General features: G+C 36.4%; 1 non-coding gene across 1 annotated transcript; it reads left to right on the forward strand.

The window, feature by feature from the left end:
* Positions 1-7,275: 7,275 nt before the first annotated feature.
* LOC132287517 (small nucleolar RNA R71) lies at positions 7,276-7,382 on the forward strand. Its single transcript, XR_009473051.1, has one exon. It is a non-coding gene; the product is annotated as a small nucleolar RNA R71 (small nucleolar RNA).
* Positions 7,383-22,417: the final 15,035 nt, after the last annotated feature.

The raw sequence follows: 22,417 nt of genomic DNA on the forward strand, positions 1-22,417 counted from the left end.
ACCTAAGTGGCAATTAGTCCAATATTTCTTTGAAAGTTTACCGGATAATCACAAGGGTATGGTTGATGCATCTATGGGTGGTTCTTATCTTGATAAACATGAAAATGATGTGTGGCAATTGTATAAAAGTTTGAGTGAAAATTCAATGCATAGGTCCTTATCTTCTAAAAATGGTAGAAACCTAGGTGGAAGGAAGAATGTTGGCTTGTATCAAGTTGACAATTCCAATGACATAGCCACCGAAATGAAATCCTTATCTCCAAAGTTTGATCAATTTTTGATCAACCAAGATTCGGTGAATCAAGTATCTTCCTCCCCTACTCATATTCATCGTGCATCTAATGAATCTTACATGACTTGTTCAAGTATCTTGCATTCTACTTCCAATTGTCTCCATGGACATATGCAAAGTGAGCCCCATGAGCAAGTCAATGCTACATTTGTTAATCAAGGAAATAATCCCTATGGCACTCATTACAATTCAAGTTGGAGGAACTATCCAAACTTTTCTTGGAAAAGCCAAGGGGAAGGTTTAAACCCTCCCCAAGGTGGTTTTCAAGGGAAGTATATTCCGCCACCAATGCAAGGCCAAGATTCCCAAGGTTTTAAATCATCATCATTTCAATCACATGGCAATCAATTTTCTAATTCTCATTTCCCTAATCAACTATCTTATTCCCAAGGAAATTCTAGGAGTTCCACCTTTGAAGATAAAGTTTGAACCGATCTAGGCACTCTAGAGGCGAACACTCAATTGCTTCATTCTCACTCTCAATCCATTGCCAAGCTAGAAACCCAAGTAGGGCAAATAGCTAGTACCTTAAATGCTAGAGAGAAGGGAAAGATGCCTTTGAATGCTCCACCAAAGCAACAATATGTTGTGGAGACTAATTCCTCATTAGAAGGGCACACAATTGAGCATGTCAATGCGGTGACACCCTTGAGAAGTGGGAAGATTGTGGATAACCAAGTAGGTGTGTCCAATGAAAAGAGTGAACCGGTGCAACCAAAAGTTGAAACCCGTCCCGTTTCTTATCATATTCCTCTTTCATTGCATATGCATGATCATTCAAATGAGAAAGTGTTAGAAAGTGATTTGAAAAGTGAGTCCAAAATTAATTTGAAGGATGAAGTGAACAAAGGTTTGAAAAAGGATTTTAAAAATTCTTATGTTGATGATGTTTCAAAGAAAAGTTTTGGAATCCATACATATGGCTAGGAATTTTGATTGAGTATGCATGCACTTTCATTCTGAAAATAGGCATTTTTTCCCTGTTCAATTGATCTCAAAAGAGGTTCGATCAATCGAACACCTATTCCTGTATCCAATCATTGCTCTGTTCCATCGATCTGAAATTTCCTGCATAAATCAACACTTTGTGTATCGTTTGAGAATTTCTTTAGATCGATCTGAAAGTTCCTAGATCGATCCAACTTTTTCTTGGATCGATCTTCACTCCACACTTAGAAAAATTTTCGAGATCCATAAAAAAGGCCTCTCTGTGCATCGTTCGAGCTTCTCTGCAGGTTTTTACCTGTTCGATCTATCGAACCATCTTCTCGATCGATCTTAGCTTGATCGATCTCTACCCTTTTGTTGACTTTGATTTTGACTGTACTTGCATTTTTATTTTTATTTTTATTTTAAGTTTATTTTATTTTATTTTATTTTCAAAAACCTCAAAAAGATTTTTATTTTATTTTCTACTTTTATTTTCATTTTAAAATTTTTAGAATCCAAAAATATATAAATTTTCTTTATTTACAAATATTTTCAAAAAAAAAAAACTAAATATTTTACCATTGTGCCCTTATGTGTAGTCATACTACTTTCATATTTTCTATTGAGCTTGATCTCATATCTCTCTTTCATCTTATGTTATATTGACTTCGAATGCATAATTTGATTATTCTTACCCCATTTGTTATTTGATGTGAGTTTGCTAGTGTGATTATTCAAGTAGGTTGTTGATTCCAAGTTTGGGGGAGACGTCTTTTGAATTGGATCATTGTCGGGCTTCATGTCTTTGCCACCACAGTATACTCTTTCCATCTTTTCCATTGTTCTCATTGCATATTGAGGACAATGTGCGGTTTAAGTTTGGGGGTAAGGTGTCTTGTTGCATTCTACTTAAAGTTGAACTTTAATTGCATGATTGAGATTTGAGATTGATGTTAGCTATGATTTTGATCTTTTGAAAACTATATTGCTTAAAATTTAAAAATTATTTAACTTGAGAGTCGAATACTCCTTGTATGCCTTGTGGATGCCATTTAGGAGTAAATTTTTCGAAAGATTAATATATTGCTTACATTTGTGGTCCACATCATTCTGATTTTGTGATTTTTTTAGATTCACTCTAAGATTCTACACTAGCACAGGCGCACACTAGCATTCATTTGTGTGGTACATGCTTTGTTGATTATTGAATTGGTTATATCCCAATTGGGCTAGTAGTGCATTGAAAACTTTTATCTTGATAAAAGTGGATAACAAACCCTTTTTATTGAGTAGCCGGGATTCTAGCCTCATCAAGCACTGGATTTCTTGTGCCTAAAGGTGGAGGGCCTAAACTCTAGGTTAATAATTCAACTTTAAAAAAAAAAAAAAAAAAAAAAAAAAAAAAAAAAAAAAAAAAAGAAGAAGAAGAAGAAGAAGAAGAAAAGAAAAGAAAAGTTGCAAAAGCAATAAAAAGTGAGGATTTCTCTCAAAAGGTGAGAAGTGGGAAATGATTAGGTGGAGGTTGTTTTTATTTGTAGCCTAGTTGATTTAAGCTTGTAAGTGCTTAGGGGTGTTTGAACACCTAGTGCCCTAAAACCGTCTGGTTTGGGAGTCCTTGACCTAACGCTCGACCTCATGGATCGCTAGAAAACTTAATAGATCAACACATTGCACTATGCTTCCATCTTTGATCCTTAGGATAAATAAAAAATAAAAAAATAAAAAAAATTGAGTGAAAAGAATAAGCGTACCTAGTTTAGTAAAGATTTAATAAAAGGTCCACTCTTTGTCTTGATCGATGATCGGTACTAGATTTGTATGCTACTTTGAGGGTGAAAATGTGATCATTTCTTTAGTTGGCTTAGATATCAACATATTTGATGCCGATCCACTCAAAAAGGATTCTAGTGTTGTTTTGATTTGCATGATCATTTTCTTGATGTATGGAGGACCATACATGCTTGCTTGATGTTGAGATTTTAGGGGATTGCTTGGAAATGGTTGAAAAATTGCATACTTGAGGTAGTTTTCTCCCAATGCTCGTTTGCAATATTGGTGCCTCTTTAGTGAGAATGAGCTTAATGTTTGTGGGTATCATTTCTGGAAACCCTCACGAGACTTCACTCATCCACTAGGGATAACCTGGGGGTTTAAAAGGCTTATTGCATATGCTAAATATAATCGTGTTCCCTACGAAAGTGGCATTATCCATTTATTGTTTTCTAGTTCATATTTGTATAGTTGTTCATTTCATTCATTTACTTTGTAGTTCATTGCTAGGGACTAGCAATATTTAAGTTTGGGGGTGTGATGAGTGCTAAAAAGTGCTCATTTAAAACCCTTAAGCTTAGGTATTTTAAGACCTTTATCTATCTTACTTTTCCGTTTTAGACTAATTTCGTGTTATTGCCCTTTCTAGGTGCTTATCCCCAAAATAAGCTAATTCAGCCAAATAAGAGCTTAAAAGAAGCTAACTTAAGCTGGATGGAAGAAATGAGCAAAGTGGAAGCAGATTGAAGCAAAGTGTAGAAATCAGAATGTTTGATCGATCTCAAGAATACTTCGATCTATCGAAAGTTCATCGATCTAGACTCTCCAAGATGGATCCAAGCCCTGTTATCCTTATCCAAAGATCCTACAAAGTTTGATCGATCCAACAATGCTCAGATCGACTGAAAAGATTCCATCTTATCCTGTTGTACCATCCTACCTACCACTTTTGTCTCTTTCCCCAAAATATCTCAGACTGTCCTAATCCAAAAAGGTGCCGCCATGGAAGGATCGATCCAGCCAAAGTTTGATAGATGTCAGCCATGTTCGATCGATCACAGAATAGGTTCGATCGATCGATCCCTCTCAAATGCTAAAAAATATATTTCCAGCTTATTAGAGTTGTCTCATTGTGCAATCATTGGAGGAGCCCTTGTGTACGAGCCTAGACCATTGGGTGTGACATTTGAGCTACATATATAAGGAATATGAGCTACTTTTATAAGGAGTTCTTGGATAGTTTTGATATATGCTTTTTAGAGTAGATAGATATAATTTTTAGAGAGGAAGAAAAGAGAAGAGGAGGCTAGAGACACATTCTAGAGAGGTTTTCCATCTTCCTCAAGAAGAAGAGCACTTCTACCATGGAGATAGCCCTTGAGGGTTGGAGGACACCATTCATGAGTGGCTAGACATCCTCTTGGGGCTAGAGTCAGCCCTAAGTATGCTTTCTTTACCTTGATTTATGTATTTTTGAGAGAATTTGTGTTGTAATGCATGTTTTGACATATTTATTTACATAGATCTTGTTTATTTAATAATTTATGCGATTTAATTCTTCCAATTGATCATTTCATTCTATCCATATGTCTATGTATGCTAGAATAGATGTTCATGTGTTTATCTCTATCTCTTGTGTTGTTGATGCATGTCTATGTGTGTTGATGCTATAAGATTTAGAGATTGTCAAGACATAGTGCTTAATAGAATGCTCTTGTGGTTTATTTGATGGTTCATACTCATTTCTTAATGGATTGTGCCTCTCCCTTAGTTTAATTAGTTTAATTTTCATGTCATTAGCTTAGATGTAGTGTAGTTACCTTAGTTGTTAAATGGGAAGACAATCTATGCTTGTTATTTGATGTTCCATACTTATGAATGCAAGTAGTATATTTCTCTAATTATGGATTGTGAGTTTAAAGAAGGACTAATGACTTAGTTTGATGTATTGTGCTATTCATTGTGTTGTTTAGACAATATATACTTAATTGGTCATCTATGCTTGTTAAAACATCCACACACACTCACTATTGTTGCAACATATGTTTTCCCCCTCATTAATTGTGAATTGAGTGTATAGAAAGGTGATGCTTAGTGGTGATCTCTAAGTCCCAAGACCTCTCTCTTTTGTTTTCTCTATCCTTTAATTACTTGTTTTACATTGAGTTTACTTAATCTTAATTGTAGTTTAATCAACCAAACAATCTACCTTTGATCACTCGACCTACTAACCCTAAGCATTGTTTCCATTACTAGTAGCCCTCTAATCCCTTGGGACGATCCCTACTCACTCTTACTACGTTAGTAGTAGTGGTAGTAGTGGTTTTTATAAATTTAAACTTGACCCAAAAAGGCTTTTCTTGAACTTACATTCACTACATTAGTTTGGCGTATAGGAACGGCCACCGTCAATTGGATTAAAGATGTTCAACTTCACTTTCATGTGGCCAAATGAGATTTTCATTATCCCCGTCCTGCAATTGATGTTGGCATTTGCGGTTGCCAATAAGGGACGACTAAGGATAACAGAAATTTGGCTTTTGGGGTTCGGAACCGGTTCCGTGTCTATAACAATGAAATCAACGAGGAAGAAGAACTTATCAATCTTAATCAAAACATCCTCTATGATACCTCGGGGATTTTTAATGGATCGGTCAGCAAGTTGCAAAACTACTGACATCGGTTTCAAGTCTCCTAAGCCTAATTTGACATACACTAATTAGGGAAGAAGGTTAACACTTGCTCTTAAGTCTAGAAGAGCCCCATTAATGACATAGTCACCAATGATGCAAGAAGTAGTAGGTGAACCGGGGTCCTTAAACTTTGGGAGAGTGTTATGTTATAAAATGGAGTTCACTTGCTCGGTCAAGACCACTTTCTTTGGTGCTTGACTTTTGTTCTTCCTCTTTTGGGTACAAAGATCTTTCAAAAATTTGGCATAAGCTGGAATTTGCTTAATTGCATCCAAAAGCGGAAGATTGATCTTCACTTGCCTAAACACATCAATGATTTCATTAGTCTTGGTCTTTTGTTTGTCAAGAGAAATGGATCCTTTCAAGGCATCCGGAAATAAAGGTTTAGGCTCAAAATCTTTTTCAAAATCTTTCTTTGAAGAATCTTCAACATAAGAATTTTTCAAACTGTGATAAGAATTTTTTAAATCATCTTTCAAAACTTTATTCAAATCATTTTCCATTACTTTTTCAACAAAGGGGTCATGCACATGCAATGAAGGAGGAATATGATGCGAAACGGGATGGGTGTCAACTTTTGGTTGCACCGGTTCACTCTCTTCATTGGACATACTCACTTGGTTGTCCACAATTCTCCCACTTCTCAAGGTTGTCACCGCATTGACATATTCGATTGTGTGGCCTTCCGATGAGGAATGAGTCTACATAACACATTGTTGCTTTGGTGGTGCATTCAAAGGCATCTTCCCTTTCTCTTTAGTATTCAAAGTACTAGCTATTTGCTCAACTTGGGTTTCTAACTTAGCAATGGATTGAGAATGGGAATGAAGCAATTAAGTGTTCACCTCTAGAATGCCTAAAGCGGTCAACACTTTCTCCTCAAAAATGGGACTCCTAGAATTTTCTTAAGAATATGATGATTGGTTAGGAAAATGAGAATTAGAGAATTGATTACCATGCGATTAAAATAATGATAATCTAAAACCTTGGAAACCTTGGCCTCGCATTGGAGGTGGAACATACTTATTTTGAAAACCACCTTGGGGAGGGTTTGAGCCTTTCCCTTGGCTTTTCCAAGAGAAATTTGGATGGTTCCTCCAACTTGAATTGTAAAGAGTACCATAAGGATTATTCCCTTGGTTGACAAATGTAGCATTGACTTACTCATGGTTTTCACTTAGCACATGTCCATGGGGACAATTGAAAGTAGAATGTAAAACACTTGAACAAGTCATGCAAGATTCATTAGATGCACGATGATGAACATGATTAAGGGAGGAAGATACTTGATTCGCCGAAGTTTGGTTAATCAAAAATTGATTAAACCTTTGAGATAAAGATTTCATCTCAGCTGCTATGTTATTGGAATTGTCAACTTGATATAAGCCAACATTCTTCCTTCCACCTAGATTTCTACCATTTTTAGAAGATAAAGATCTATGCATTGAATTTTCACTCATACTTTCATACAATTGCCACACATCATCCTCATGCTTGTCAAGATAAGAACCACCCATAGATGTATCAACCATACCCTTGTGACTATCCGGTAAACTTTCAAAGAAATATTGAACTAATTGCCACTTAGGTATGTCATGATGAGGGCACTTTCTAAGCAAATTGTAAAACCTTTCCCATGCATCATGAAACATTTCCCCATCCCCTTGAGAAAATTCACGAATGTAAGTTCTCATGACATTAGTCTTAGAAACCGGGTGGTACTTCTTCAAGAACTCTTGTTGCATTTCTGCGTAGAAGTTATCAAAAAAGGCCTAAGATTGTTAAACCAATATTTTGCCTTGTCTTTAAGGATGAAAGGAAAAATTTTAAGTCTTAAAACCTCTTTCGGCATGTCCATGTATTTCATGGTGGAACACACTCCAAGAAACTCATCCAAATGCTTATAAGGTTCTTCACTTGGAAGTCCATGATAGTTGGGAAGCATTTGAATGGTTTGCGGTTTAATCTCATAGTGATGTGCTCTAAATAGGGGCAATTGAATGCAATTGGGTGCATTATATTCATTAGGCACATAATGGTCTCTTAAAGTAATGGGAGGATTCACAACCGGCGGTGCCACTCGGACACCTTGATTGCCTTGCATAATGAGAGGTTGTGGAGCAAACATTGGCCAAGGCATTCCCAATGGAATTTGGCCTTGTTGTTGTGGTGGAATGAATGGTCTAGGTATGCCTAATGGTACTTGAATGTTTTTATGATGCACATTAGGGTGGGGGATGCCTTGTTGGTTTATGTGACCAATGTCCTCCACATGGTCGTCATTCAATTCCTCCATTGGTCAAATGGAGTGATGAGAACTACCTCTTCCCCTAGGATTACGAACAACCGATTCAAGATGCAAATTAGGAGGGACAAGAGTAGGATTTAATGACCTATGACCATGCATACACTAGCTAAACAAATAACAAGCAAATAACAATCACTTCACCCCCACAACAAATTAATCAACAAATATTCTCCACATACATTGATCCTATACTTCCATGTTTGAACAACATGCAAAGAAATGTAAATTGCCTCCACGCGGGCTCACGATTTATCTATGAAATGAAAAACTTACCACCATGCGGGCCGACGATTTAACTAGAGATTGAGTTAGAAAGATCTCACAAAGGGTCCTTAAGCAACTTTAATTAAACTTTCAAGTTTCAAGCCTTGCTATGCTTTGCAAATTTTTTTTTTTTTTGCTTTTGCTTAGCTTCATTTAGCTTCCTTACTTTCAATTCTCCTTTGCTCAACTTCCTTGCTCAATACACCTAATCAAACATGAACAAACACAATAAGTAACAAGAAAGAAAATAAAGTAAAGACACGATCAAAAGAGTACTAATTCCTATTTGTTTCCAAAACACGGCGTTGCCAATTTAATCCCCGGTAACGGCGCCAAAAACTTGGTGTTGTCAATTTAATCCACGGCAATGGCGCCAAAAACTTGGTGTTGTCATCACACCAACGTTTAAAGATGTACAAAATAGTGTGGCCAAGTTTTAAATTTATAAAAGCCACTACTACCTCTAACTAAAAATATAGCTAGGGTGAGTAGGGATCGTCCCAAGGGATTTTTAAGCGTATTTACAATGGAAACAATGTATATGGTTAGTAGGTCGAGTGATTAAAAGTGGATTGTTTTGTTGATTAGACTATTAACTAAACTAAACAAGTTCAATGTAAAATAATCAATTTAAATGAAATTTAGAAAACAAGAGAGTGAGGTCTCGGGGTCTAGATGTCACCACTAAACATCACCATTCTAGACATTCAATGTATAATTAATGAGGGGAAACATGTATTGCAATTTGAGAGTGTGTGTTTGATTGTTTTAATAAGCATGGATGACCAATTAAGGCTATATTGTCTAAGCAACCTAGTGAATAGCACAATACATCAAACTAGGCCATTAATCCTTCCTTTAAGCTCACAATCCAAACACATCACATAGTTAGAGAATAATACTACTTGCATTTATAAGCATGGAACATCAAACAACAAGCATGGATTGTCCTCCCATCTAACAACTAAGGCAACTCCACTACAACTAAGCTAAGGGCATGAAAATTAAACTAAAAAAACTAAGGGAGAGGCAGTACAATCCATCAAGACATGAGTATAAACCATCAAATAAACCACAATAGTATTCTATTAAGCACTATGCCTTGACAATCTCTAGATCCATAGTATCAATACACATAGACATGTATCAATAACATAAAACTAGAGATAAACACATGAACATCTATTCTAGTATACATAGACATATGGATAGAATGAAAGAATTAATTAAAAGTATTAAACCACACAAATCGTTGAATAAACAAGATTCATATATAAAATAAGTGTCAAAGCAAGATTACAACATAAATCCCCTCAAAATACAAAGCATTAGAGTCTAAAAAGCATGTTTGGGGCTAACTCTAGCCCCAAAAGATGTTTAGCCACTCATTGAAGTAGTCATCCATCCCTCAAGGGCTATCTCTATAGTGGGAATGACCTCCTTCTTGATGGAAACCCTAGAAGAATGGAAGAACTCCCAAGAATGTGTCTCTAGCTTTTCCTCCTCTCTTTTCTTCCTCTCTAAGAATGTTTCTAAGTCTATGAGATGATATGTGTGATATGATGTAAAAGAGGCTCAAAATCCTTATATAGGTAGGTCAAGTGTCTCACCCAATGGTCTGGATTCGTGCACTAGGGTCCTTGCAATGATTGCACCATGAGCCAACGTTTAATGAGCTGTAACTTATTTTTTTCGGACTTGAGGAGGTTCGATTGATCGAACTATTCTGAGATCGATCGAACTGTGCTGAGATCAATCGAATGCTGCAGAGATTGATCCATCCTTGGCGGCGCCTTTTTGAATAAAGACAAATCTCTGAGATATTTTGGGATATTTTGGGAAAGAGACAAAAGTGGTAGGTGGGGTGGTAGGTGTGGATAAGATCGAATATTTTCGATCGATCGAAGAGATATTGGATCGATCGAACATGGTGGATTCTTTTGGATAAGAACAAAGGCTTGGATTCATCTTAATGTGTCCAAATCGATGTTGCTGCGATCGATCAAAGGATTTCTGAGATCAATCGAACATGCTGATTTCCACACTTTATTTCATTTTGCTTCCACTTTGCTCCTTTCTTCCATCCAGCTTGAGTTAGCTTCTTTAATGCTCTTATTTAGCTGACTTAACTTATTTTTGGGATAAGCGCCTGAAAAGGGCAATAAAATGAAATTAGTCTAAAATGGAAAAGTAATATAAATAAAGGTCCTAAGCTTAAGGGGTTTAATTGCACACTTTTCAGCGCTCATCAATAACTATAAAGGAATGGTTGATGCTTCTTTGGGTGGTTTTTATCTTGATAGGCATGAAGATGATGTGTGGCGCTTATATGAGAGCATGAGTGAGAATTCAATGCATCGATCTTTATCATCTAAAAATGTTAGAAATGTAGGTGGAGGGAAGAATGTCGGCTTATATCAAGTCGACCATTCCAATGACATTGTCGCCGAAGTGAAGTCCTTATCTCAAAGGTTTGATCAATTTTTGATCAACTAAAATTCGTTGAACCAAGTGTCTTCCTCCCCTAATCATACTCATCATCCTTCCAATGAATCATGCATGACTTATTCTAGTGTTTTACATTCTACTTCCAATTGTCCTCATGGACATGTGCAAAGTGAACACCATGAATAAGCGAATGCCGCTTTTGTTAACCAGGGGAATAATCCCTATGGCACTTATCATAATGCGGAGGAACCATCCAAACTTCTCTTGGAAAAGCCAAAGGGAAGGCTCAAACCCTCCCCAAAGTGGTTTCCAAAGCAAGTATGTTCTGCCCCCTTTGCAAAGCCAAGGTTCCCAAGGTTCCCAAGGTTATTGTTCATTTTACCAAACATCACATGGAATCCAATTTTCAAACTCTCATTTTCCAAACCAATCTTTATATTCTTAAGGAAATTGAAGGAGTCCCGCATTTAAAGAGAAATTTCTAACCGCTTTAGGTACTTTGGAAGCAAATACTCAATTGCTTCATTCCTATTCCCAATCGATTGCAAAGTTAGAAACCCAAGTCGGGCAAATAGCTAGTATATTGAATGCTAGGGAAAAAGGGAAAATGCCTTTGAATCCACCACCAAAGCAACAATTTGTTGTGGAAATCAATTCCTCTTCGGAAGGTTATACCTTTAAACATGTGAATGCGGTGACCACTTTGAGAAGTGAAAGAGTTTTGGACAATTAAGTTGGTGTTCCCAATTAAAAGAGTGAACCAGTGCAACCCAAAGTTGACACCCATCTCGTCTCACATCCCATTCATCTTTCATTGATTTTGAAAAAATCTAATGTTGAAAATGTTTCAAAGAATGATTTTGAAAAAGCTTTTTAGCCCAAGGCTCTATTTCTGGATGCTTTAAAAGCATTCACCTCTCTTGAAAAGTAATAAAATAAGGCAAATGAAAACATTGATGTGTTTAGGCAAGTGAAAATTAATCTTTCTCTCTTGGATGCAATTAGACAAATTCTAGCCTATGCCAAATTCTTGAAAGATCTTTGCACCCTTAAAAGGAAGAACAAAAGCCAAGCACTGAAAAAAGTTTTTTGACCGAACAAGTAAGCTCAGTCTTGCAACACAACACCCACCCAAAATTTAAAGACCCCGGTTCATCGATTACTTCTTGCACTATTGGTGATCATGTTATTAATCGGGCCCTTCTTGATTTAGGAGCGAGTGTGAATCTTCTCCCTTACTTGGTTTATATTCAATTGGGCTTAGGTGATTCAAAACCAACGTTGATAGTTTTGTAACTAGCCGACTAATCAATTAAGAAGCCCGGGGTATCATTGAGGATGTATTGATGAAAATTGACAAGTTTTTCTTCCTGATTGATTTCGTTGTCATTGACATAGAGCCGGTCCCAAATCCTAAGAGCCAAATTCTCATTATTGGCTGTCCTTTCTTGGCTATCGCTAATGCCAACATTAATTGTAGGGCAGGGATAATGAAGATTTCATTTGGTCATATGAAAGTGAAGTTGAACATTTTCAATCCAACCCCGAATACTATGGACAAACATGAAGATGTATATGTTGTTGAAAAATATCTTAAAAATGAATTTGAAAAAAATGAACCTTTGCTTGGTGTTGGAACATCAAATGATTTATCTTCTAAAAAGGTTTTAAAGGAAAGTGTTTTCAAACCTAGTGTTGAAAGGGCATGGAAGCCCAAAAGTTTTGTTGATAAAAGGCCATCAATTTCATTTGAACCAAATCCAATAAGTTCCTTAGGGAATAGTTTGTTGGGTGGGGTTCAAAGTTCCATTCACCCCATCAAGGAGGGGATGCATACTAAGATCTTTGATCCGGCCTAAAAGAGCCCAACGTCTTGCTAAAGGCGTTAAAGACTAGTGTTTCGTAGGGTTTGCAACCCTATTCCTCCCTCATTTCTTATTTTGATATTTTTTGCATCGTCTAGAAATGAGTTGAATTGAAAAATCTAATTTCGGCCCAAGTTCTTGCATTTTGTGCATTTCCAGTGAAGTTTCGATCGATCGAAGTTAAGTTCGATTAATCGAAATTCCACTTCGATTGATCGAACCTAGAGAATTTAGGACTTTTCACCTTCCATTTTGATCGATTAAAGTCCATCTCAATCGATCGAAATCAATTTGGATTGATCGAAGTAAGTGTTCAATCGATCGAAAACCCTTCGATCGATTGAAATTGCGTCATTTGAAATTCTGAAAATTACCTTGACTCTTCACCTTCCCCCTAACCCTAATTTTATTTTATTTTTCCTTTTTTTTTTTCTCCCCTATTTTTCTTTTTCTTTTCTTCCTTTTTTTTCTCTCTCTTCTTCAATTTCTCTCTCTCTCTTTCTCTTCGTCTTCTCCCTCTCTCAGCAAACCCTCCCACTTCTCTCCCCGATTTCTCTTTTCTCTTCTCTCAATCAATCTCAATCTCTCTCCCTCAATCTCCTACAACCGAGAACCACCACCTACCTCACCTTCTCTTTTCTCTTGCCGCCGAACCCAAGGAAGGCCGAACCTCGCCGCCGTTTTCTCCATCATTTCCGGCGATATTTTTGGCCCAAATGCCAAATCCCTCATCCATTCTCTTTATTTTCTCTTGGGTGGCCTCGTATCCATCATCTCCGGCTGATTTAGGGCAAGGAGAATTCATTCCAAGCTTCGACGAGTTTCTGAAATTTTCGGCGAGACTCCGGTCATCTTCTCTGGCCACGGTGAGGCTGGCACACCTCTGTTTTGATCCAAATCCTCCATTTCAATCTCCTCTTCTCTCTCTTGGATCGGGTAACTTCATTTTCATTGTCTTTTATTTTATTTTAATTTTTTGTTTAAGTTTTATTTTTATTTTGTGTTTTCCATTGTTATTGCCATTTGTATTTATGCTTGTGAATATAAAAAATTTGGAAAGCAAATAAAAATTGAAAAATCAAAATAAAATAAAAAAATAAAAAAAAAAATGAAAATTTAAAGTTGTTTAAAAATTGGACCAATGACCTTTAGGATTGTGAATATTTTGCATATTGGTTGAATGGTGATGAGCACACTTTGAAAAATGGAGAATGAAGTGTGATTTGTAGTAGTTAGAAGGAGAATGGGCAAATTTTTACTTGGATTTGTGATTGTGGGCGGTTTCCCTTGTTGAAATGTTGAATTTGATTTGAATTTCATATGTTATTTGATTGTTGATTGTGATTGAAATGCATCTTGGTTGTGTTTGAAATTTTAGAAATATCCATTTTTAGGGGGAAACCATGCCGGATTTTCGAAAAATTATATTTGAACTTTGGTTTTACATGCAAAAAGGCATATGGTTTATTTTTGAAATTTGGAATGGAATTTGGAAATAATTTTGAAGTTAAGGTGTTGATTTAAGTGGAAGAGAAAGAAAATTTCAAATTCTTTGAAAATTGTGTTAAAAATCCAAGTTGTTTTGACATGTATAGTTCTTGACTTTAGAAATATCATGGTTGTGCAAATTTTGTTTGTTGATTTAGAATGCCCATTTGAATGTCAAAATGAACTTGTTGTCCTGAGATTTAAATGAAAGGAAAATTTTCTTTGAACTTGAAATATTTTTGCAAATTTTCTTGAAATGGCATTGCAATTTTGTTGTGAGCATGATCCCGACTTTTTCAATTGATTGTCTTGAGTATGAAATGCATGGATGTGTTGCTTTTGAATTCTCTTGAATGCATACAAGTTTGTTTTGACTTGAATTTTGTTCTCTTGAATTTGAAAATGCGAAGTCTTTTTATAAATGCATAAAAGTGTTTTAAATGGACCTCTATGAAAAGTTTTCATTTCCAATTGACTTTTGCTCATGATTCAAGTGCATTTTTTTGGTAACATGATCTTTAAATGATAAAATGCTTTATGATCACACTTGTTGGGTTTCAAATGATTAAAAAGGAAAATTTTGAACTTTGTTTTGAAAATGATAAGTCGAGTTGCATGATTGCTTCTTTTGTTATTCATTCATTGCATGATTCTTGTCATGAAGCTTTTATACAATGTAATTGAATGTTTTGACTCCAATGTTTTTAAAAATTATAATTTTACCGCAAAAGTGTCGAGTAATTCCAAAGTTAACCAAAATGCCATTGTTTGAGTTGAAACTTGTTCCATTTGAATCATTTTCATCCATTTGCATGTGCTAAGTGCCTTTGAACTTGTTTATGATGCAATTCTTGATTCTTGCCATGCTAGGGCACAAGTTTGATGTCTTTTGACCTTCCTTATCATGATTTTGATCTTCTCTTGCAAAATAAGATTAATTGCCATTCCAACCCAACTTTTTGAAGTCATATGATTCCATTGTTGCTTATTGACCTTGAAACTTGTCAAATGTGTTCCTCTTTGAACAATTGTGTGCACTTTGGAATAATTGCAACTTGTTGCTTGTATATACACCATGTTGCACAAACTTATGTCACATTAATAATTTTTACGAGTTTTTGTGCATATTTTGAACCCATCTTCTTGGAATTGATCTTTGACTAAGTTTGGGGGTGTGTTATGGATTTTTGGAGTTTAAAATTCATGATTGGGATATGCTTTCTGTTCTTTGGCCTTAGAATCACTTTTTGAGCTTAACTTGACTTTTGAAGTGCAATTTGACATGAGTCTGAGGATTGTTTGCTTTGTCTTGAAAATTATCTATTTAAATGCCATTTACTTGATACCATATACTTGTGATTTATTTCCGAGAGTCAAGTAAGGGCTTATGACCGAGGTTCTTTCCGGTCCTAATTTTGATTCCACAATGGTAAGCTTATTGTATTATCAGTTTTTGACCATCTTCTACTTATTTATTGCTTAGAGGGGGTCACGAGCCATGAGTGATCATAGGATGTGATTTTGTTGCATTGGAGTACGGGATATTTCTTTGTCTGGAGTTTGTTGATATGTGTGCATGTTGTGTTATTTTGCATATTACTTATAAATTTAGCGCTTGCAACAGCACGAATCCTTGTAGGATAACACTATAGAGAGGGTGTCGAACCCATAGGGAGATGAGTTATTATGTTTTGTTTTTGACTAATTTGTATTAGTCTACAAGCAACTGGTTGAATTGATTTATTGGTTGTCACGATTATAAACTGAAAGTAAACTAAAATTAAACTAAAATTATCAGAGAGAGAGAGATCTTAGGGCTTTGACTTCACCACAATCTTCGTAACTATGGTTAACTATTTCAACTCTGGGTATTTAATCACATTATATTTCAAATGAATTGAACTCAATAACATTCATTCAATTCGTGTTTTAAAGAAAGATGTTTTATAAAATGAAGTTAACTATAACCTATCTGCGGTTGACATGCACTATTCACCTACCTACTCTAACTACTTTAACTACTTTGTAAACAATCCATCTTTTCTAAGCATAGACTATGAAAACATTCTTTTATAAAAAAAACATTAGAATACCATTACATGACCTCCATTCTTATGGCCAGCAGGGTTCCACCAGATACCGTCCAATAAGGATAGGTTGAGAATAAAAGACGAACAGTTATATCTAAGACAGTAATAACAATTCGAAAACTATTTAAAACATTAAATCCAATTGTGTTGTCTCAATTACTCATAGTCATGTAATAAAAAACATAATATATATTGAAAATATCCCAGAGTTAAAACAATCAAACTATAGTACTAGATTGGGTTACATCAGTGCCTTAAGAAAGGAATTAGCTACTCATGATGATGTCGAATATCATCTGTATTGTAGTCGTCTCCATTGTCATGGACGACACTTCTCTTCTCAGGATCTTCACCTTTTAAGGTTATAAAAACCCTAAATCCACCGCAATATCAACCTTTTGAATAATATGAGAAATAGAACTTTGAATTTTGGCCCTCTCTATCAAGGCATATGCCTTCTTTTATAGAATAATATAAGGATCTGGTGGGATTTTAGGTCTTCTGGCCCATCTGTAGTGAAATATGCCTCAAAAAGGAAAAATCTCGTAACTTGAAATCTAATTTGTCATGGAAAGCTCGAGCTTTAGGAAGTTGAACTCGAGCTTTGAGGTTCAGGCTCGAGCTTTGGGAACAAAGCTCAAGCTTCTCTGCATTAATGCTTGAGCTTCAAGGAATGGTGCTCGATCTTCACTTTGACACTTAGCCAAATTTCTTTAACTATTTTTCGAAGCGTCTTTTCCTTCAACACTTAGAATATTTTTGGGATTGAAATCTTTTAACATTACTCGATCCAAGCTTCATGGGCTCGAGCACTAGGTACCAGGCTAGCACTTTAGGTACTCAAGGCTCGAGCTTTTAATAATAGTGCTTGATCCTTGAGTCTTGGCACGAGGCCTTGGGAGCTTGGTTCTTCAACAAAATCAATTCTTTAAATTTTGACGCCTGGTGCTCGAGCTTGAGGGCCAAGGCTCGAGCACCCTTAGGTAAAGCTCGAGCACCCTCTGTTAGGGCTCAAGCTCTAAAGGTCCAAGGCTCGAGCTTCAATGCCTTGTTGACTTTTTTTCTTTTCTTGCATGGCTCGAGCCTCAGGACTTGGGCTCGAGCTCTGGTTCTTGAATTCTTCCAAACTTCACTATTTAAGCTCTCGGCTTGCTCTAAATGACCGGCAACGACTCTGTAAGTTTCGATATCATCATAACGTCCCGGTTTTAACCATTTCTCTGGAAAAGTACCCATAAACACACATTAAACATAAATCAGTCTAACTATGGATAGAAGTATCACTTTACGCCTTAACATACGTATATTTAGGGGCTCGAATATGCAATATTTAGCGCTCATCAGTGCATCATTAAGATTTATGCTATCTAGTTGCATACTATGTCTAGGATTCATTCTTAAACTTACCTGTCATGCATACTACATGCTATCTGGTTCTTGGATTTAAGTGTTTTACAACCGTGTATTCCACTTAGTCTTTATTACATGACATGCATACTACTTGAGTCCTAGGTTGATATTTGCCATGGTTATATGCTCCATGTTATCCTGCTTGCTCCATATGATCTTCACTGTTGCACTTGTAGACATTCTTGCTTAGGAACTGATACGATGTCATCCTAGGGTTTACTTGTCATGTTATTGCAGTATCTACTTGAGCTTTAGGTTTGTGAATACATGTTGCATCATTTATGCACATCACAACCTATGCTTGCCCTGTTGATCATATTTCTGCTCAAACTGTTCCGAATGTGACTGTTTTACCCTCTATGCCATCACTGCATTGTTTTGCATATTTGAGATTACTTATTATGCTTTGATCTATTCTGTCTAACTGAGGCATGTTGAATGATAGTTTTGAAGCCTTTTTAATCATTTCTTGCACAAGCATGATCCTATTTATTTATTCTCTATTTCTATTTGATTCAAGCATGCCATGTGTTTTCTTATCAGTTGCTTACCTTATTCTCTACATGTGTACTGATTTATTCTTGTTGCTTTTGCAGATGCAGCGCAGACAAAAGACTCTTGCTAAGAAAAGACTACATAGAGCTCCATAGCCTCCACCTCCACCTCCAGTGGCAGAGTCTTCGTCGTCTTCATCTTCAGCATCCACAGCAGTCCATTTCGAGTTATCTTCTATAGAGGCCGAGCATCCTATTATTCGAGAGGTTCCTGCTGTTTCTTACTCTCGTAAGAAGCTAGAGCCCGAGTACTGATTTGACCGCGATCTATTATTCGGAGGGGCATTGACACCATCATGACACCAGCAGACACAGTCTTTATCCCTAGTTGGTTGTATTGTTCTACTAACACCTCTGGATGGATGAGGATGATAGACTTCTTTTGTATACCACTATTGATGGCTAAGAGATCGATATTTCTTTCCCGGCCATAGCTGCTGCTAGCCGATGCCCTCATTCATCTCCATTAGCTGTTGATTCTCAGGATCCATTATATCCTAGTGCTCCACCTTATCCGTCTGAGCTGACTATGATAGCTACTCTATCTCCACATGCTGCCTTTGAGGGTAACACATTTGCGGACAGGGTTGATATTGATCCCCAGTATTGGTTCATTGATTATGTGTTGCACCTCAATGCCTTTCCATTAGGCCATGTTACTCAGAAGCGAGGGGATTTTTCAGACTCTATACTATTTGAGCCAGGGCTATTGGATTTCTGTTTCTGCGCTTATTTGGAACTTATTCACAAGTTTTAGAAGAATTTGCATCATACACATAATTCTAAAGCTGCAGCTTGGCCTTTACCTTATGGCCACTTGATTACTCAGCTACTCATTGACCAGGGTTATTAATTTGACCTAGATGAGATTCCAGAGACTGATGCAGAGAGAGATAGGGAGCCTATGATCAGGCTAGGTGGACAAAGACATACAATTCTTGCCTCAAGAATAGAAAAAACAAGGATATGAAAAGACAGTATGAACAGCAGAGAACAGTAGATGAGGCAGCTCTAGAGGATGATGCCAATAGTTCTCCTCCTAGATAGAGGTGTTGCACTACTACTGTAGTTTGTTCCTCACAGCCAGATGTACCTACTACATCTCAGCAGGCTAACCTTTCTCTTGTCCTTCCCACAGAGCTGATAGCACAAACCAACACTCGATCCCTATATGCCAGTATTGATTCTAATTACAGATCTGATGTCACTCAGCTGCACACAGACTTCATTTCATTCAGAGTTGATATGACCGGGCGGCATGAGGATATCACGAGGCGGCATGATGATCTAGTGAGGAGACATGATGATTTACTAAGGCGGCACTATAACTTGAGAGTAGATGTAATCGAGGTGAGGTGTGAGCTTGGAGCATTGCGGACTGTCCTTATAGCTTCTCTCACTCATCATAGTAATGAGATGTCTGACATGCTGCAACACATTGCTGATATGATGACTCCAGATCCTATTCCTTGATTCCACTATTTTCTCTGTTTACTACTCATTATCTGTTCTGATATACTGCTGTTACAGAGATATTTTTGCACTATCTTAACACTTGCACTGGTTTTAGATACTTTGGATATTATTTCTTGCACTGCATTTGCTTATACATTGCTCTTTGGATATTTGGTTTTGGATTTACTTGTTATTTATGGATTTTTGAGATTTTGATATTAGTTTTGGATATTTTGCACCTTACATTGCTAGATGCCATTATTTTTGCCCAGTTCTCAGTTTCACCTCTCATTTGTAACATTGATGCATATGTTTTGACTGTTGCTAGTATGACTAGTTTCGGACAGGTTTTTGGATTCTAAGTTTGGGGGTGTGCCTTCCAAAGCTAAGCTTCTGTTGCCGGGTCTCTTTTACTTCACCCATTTGGTATACTCATTCCATTATCTGTTGCTTCCTTGTACATTGAGGACAATGCACAGATTAAGTTTGGGGGTGTGTTAGCATATTTTACATGTCGCACTCAGTTTCTATACATGTGGTATGAATTGAGAATCTTGAGCCATGATTTTGATCTTTTGAGTACCATGATACTTAGAATTTAAAAATGCCTTGACTTAAGAGTCCACTACTCCTTGTATGCTTTGTGGATGCCATTTAAGAGTAAATTTTACGAAAGATTGATATCTTGCTCACATTTGTGGTCCATATCATCCTGATTTTGTGATTGTTTTGAGATTCACTCTAGGATTCTACACTAACACAGATGCATACTAGCATTTATTTGTAGGGTACATGCTTTCTTGACTATTGATTAGATTATATCCTAATTGAGCTAGTAGTGCATTGAAAGCTTTCATTCTTGATAAATGTGGATAACAAACCCTTTTCACTAAGTAGTCGAGATTCTAGCCTCATCAAACACTGAATTTCTCGCGCCGAAAGGTGGAGGGCCCAAACTCTAGGTTAAAAAAAAAAAAAAAAAAAAAAAAAAGGGTTGCAAATGGAAATAAAAAAGTGAGGACTTCTCCAAAAGGTGAGAAGTGAGAAATGATTAGATAGAGGTTGTTTTGATTTGTAGCCTAGTTAATTTGAGCTTGTAATTCCTTAAGGGTGTTTAAATACCTAATGCCTTAAAGCCGTCCGATTTGGGAGTCATTGACCTAATGCTCAACCTCATGGATTGATAGAAAGCTTAATAGATCAACACATTACACCATGCTTCCATTTTTTATCCTTTAGGTTAGTGAAAAAAAAATAAATTTTGAGTGACAAGAATAAACACACCTAGTTGAATAAAACTTTAATAAAAGGTCCATTCTTTGTCTTGATGATTGGTACTAGATTTGTGTGCTAGTTTGAGGGTGGATGTGATCATTTCTTTAGTTGGTTTAGATAGCAACATATTTGATGCCAGTTTACTTAAAAAGGATTCTAGAGTTGTTTTGATTTGCATGATCATTGTCTTGATGTGTGGAGAACCATATTTGCTTACTTGGTGTTGAGATTTTGGGAGATTGCTTGGAAAGGGTTGAAAAATTGCATACTTGAAGTAGTTTTTTCTCCATGCTTGTTTTGTATATTAGTGCCTCTTTAGTGAGAAAGAGCTCAATGTTTGTGGGTATCATTTCAGGAAACCCTTACGAGACATCACTCATCCACTAGGGGTAACCTAGGGGTTTAAAAGGCTTGTTGCATCCACTAAATGCAATCGTGTTCCCTACGAAAGTGACGTTGTCATTTCATTGCTTTCTAGTTCATAGTTACTTAGTGGTTTAATTCTTTCTTTTCTTTGTAGTTCATTGCTAAGGACTAGCAATATCTAAGTTTAAGGGTGCGATAAGTGCTGAAATGTGACGCATTTTAGTACCTAAGTTAGGGTATTTTAGTCCATTCATTTATCTTACTTTCATGTCTTAGTACTTATTTGTGTTTTTGCCTATTTCAGATCAATAAAGTTCAAACAAGCTAATAAGAGCCATTTAGCTCAATTTTGGAGCTAAGGAGTAAAATTTGAAAGAAGTAAAAAAAATTGCACTAAGGGAACTTCGATCGATCGAAGGAAGTCCCAATCGATCGAAGATGGCTACAATCAATCAAAATGAGGCGGTGCCAATTCAGGATTTTGTTTAAGGCCAAGAAGATATTTTTGATGACATGTCCGCTTCGATCGATCGAAGCTAAGTGTTTGATCGATCGAAAATCTTCGATCGATTGAACTGACTACTGGCAGTGTGTTGTCTAATTCCCGAGCACGTCGGACTCTACCTAACTTTGGTAGCTGCGAATTTCTTCTAATCAAAGGCTGTATTTTTGACTTGGTGCCTACTCAAAGAGGCTTGTAATAGATTAATTGAACCGATTCTTGTATCATTCATAGAGTAGATATTTTTACCAATTATATAAATAGTTTTTTTTTTTTTTTTTTTTTTTCCTCTAGAACTGGGGTTTTGGGAAGAAAGCAAGGATGAAGATGATGATGCCAAGCTAGCCCTTGAAGGTTCCATAACCACTACAAGAGTGACTAAATCCTTTTCTTGGGGCTAGAAATAGCCCCTAGGCTTGCTTCCTAAACCAAGCTTTTGTATATTTTTAGGGATTTTAGTTGTAATTGATATTTTGACCATAAATTAATATAGATCTTGTGATTTTGACATGATTTGTATGGATTAATGCTTTCAATTGATCATTTAATTCAATCTATATGTCTATGTATGCTAGAATAAATGTTCATACATTTTTCTCTAGATTTAATGAAATTGATGCATGTCTATGTGTGTTGATGTTGTTAACCTAGTGATAGTCAAGGCATGGTGCTTAATTGATTACTCTTGTGGTTTATTTAATGGGTCA

The sequence above is a fragment of the Cornus florida genome, unplaced genomic scaffold, assembly GCF_030987335.1.
Source record: "Cornus florida cultivar Cherokee Brave unplaced genomic scaffold, ASM3098733v1 CherokeeBrave_3.0.0_Hap2_Chr11, whole genome shotgun sequence".
In the NCBI taxonomy this organism is placed as follows: Eukaryota; Viridiplantae; Streptophyta; class Magnoliopsida; order Cornales; family Cornaceae; genus Cornus; species Cornus florida.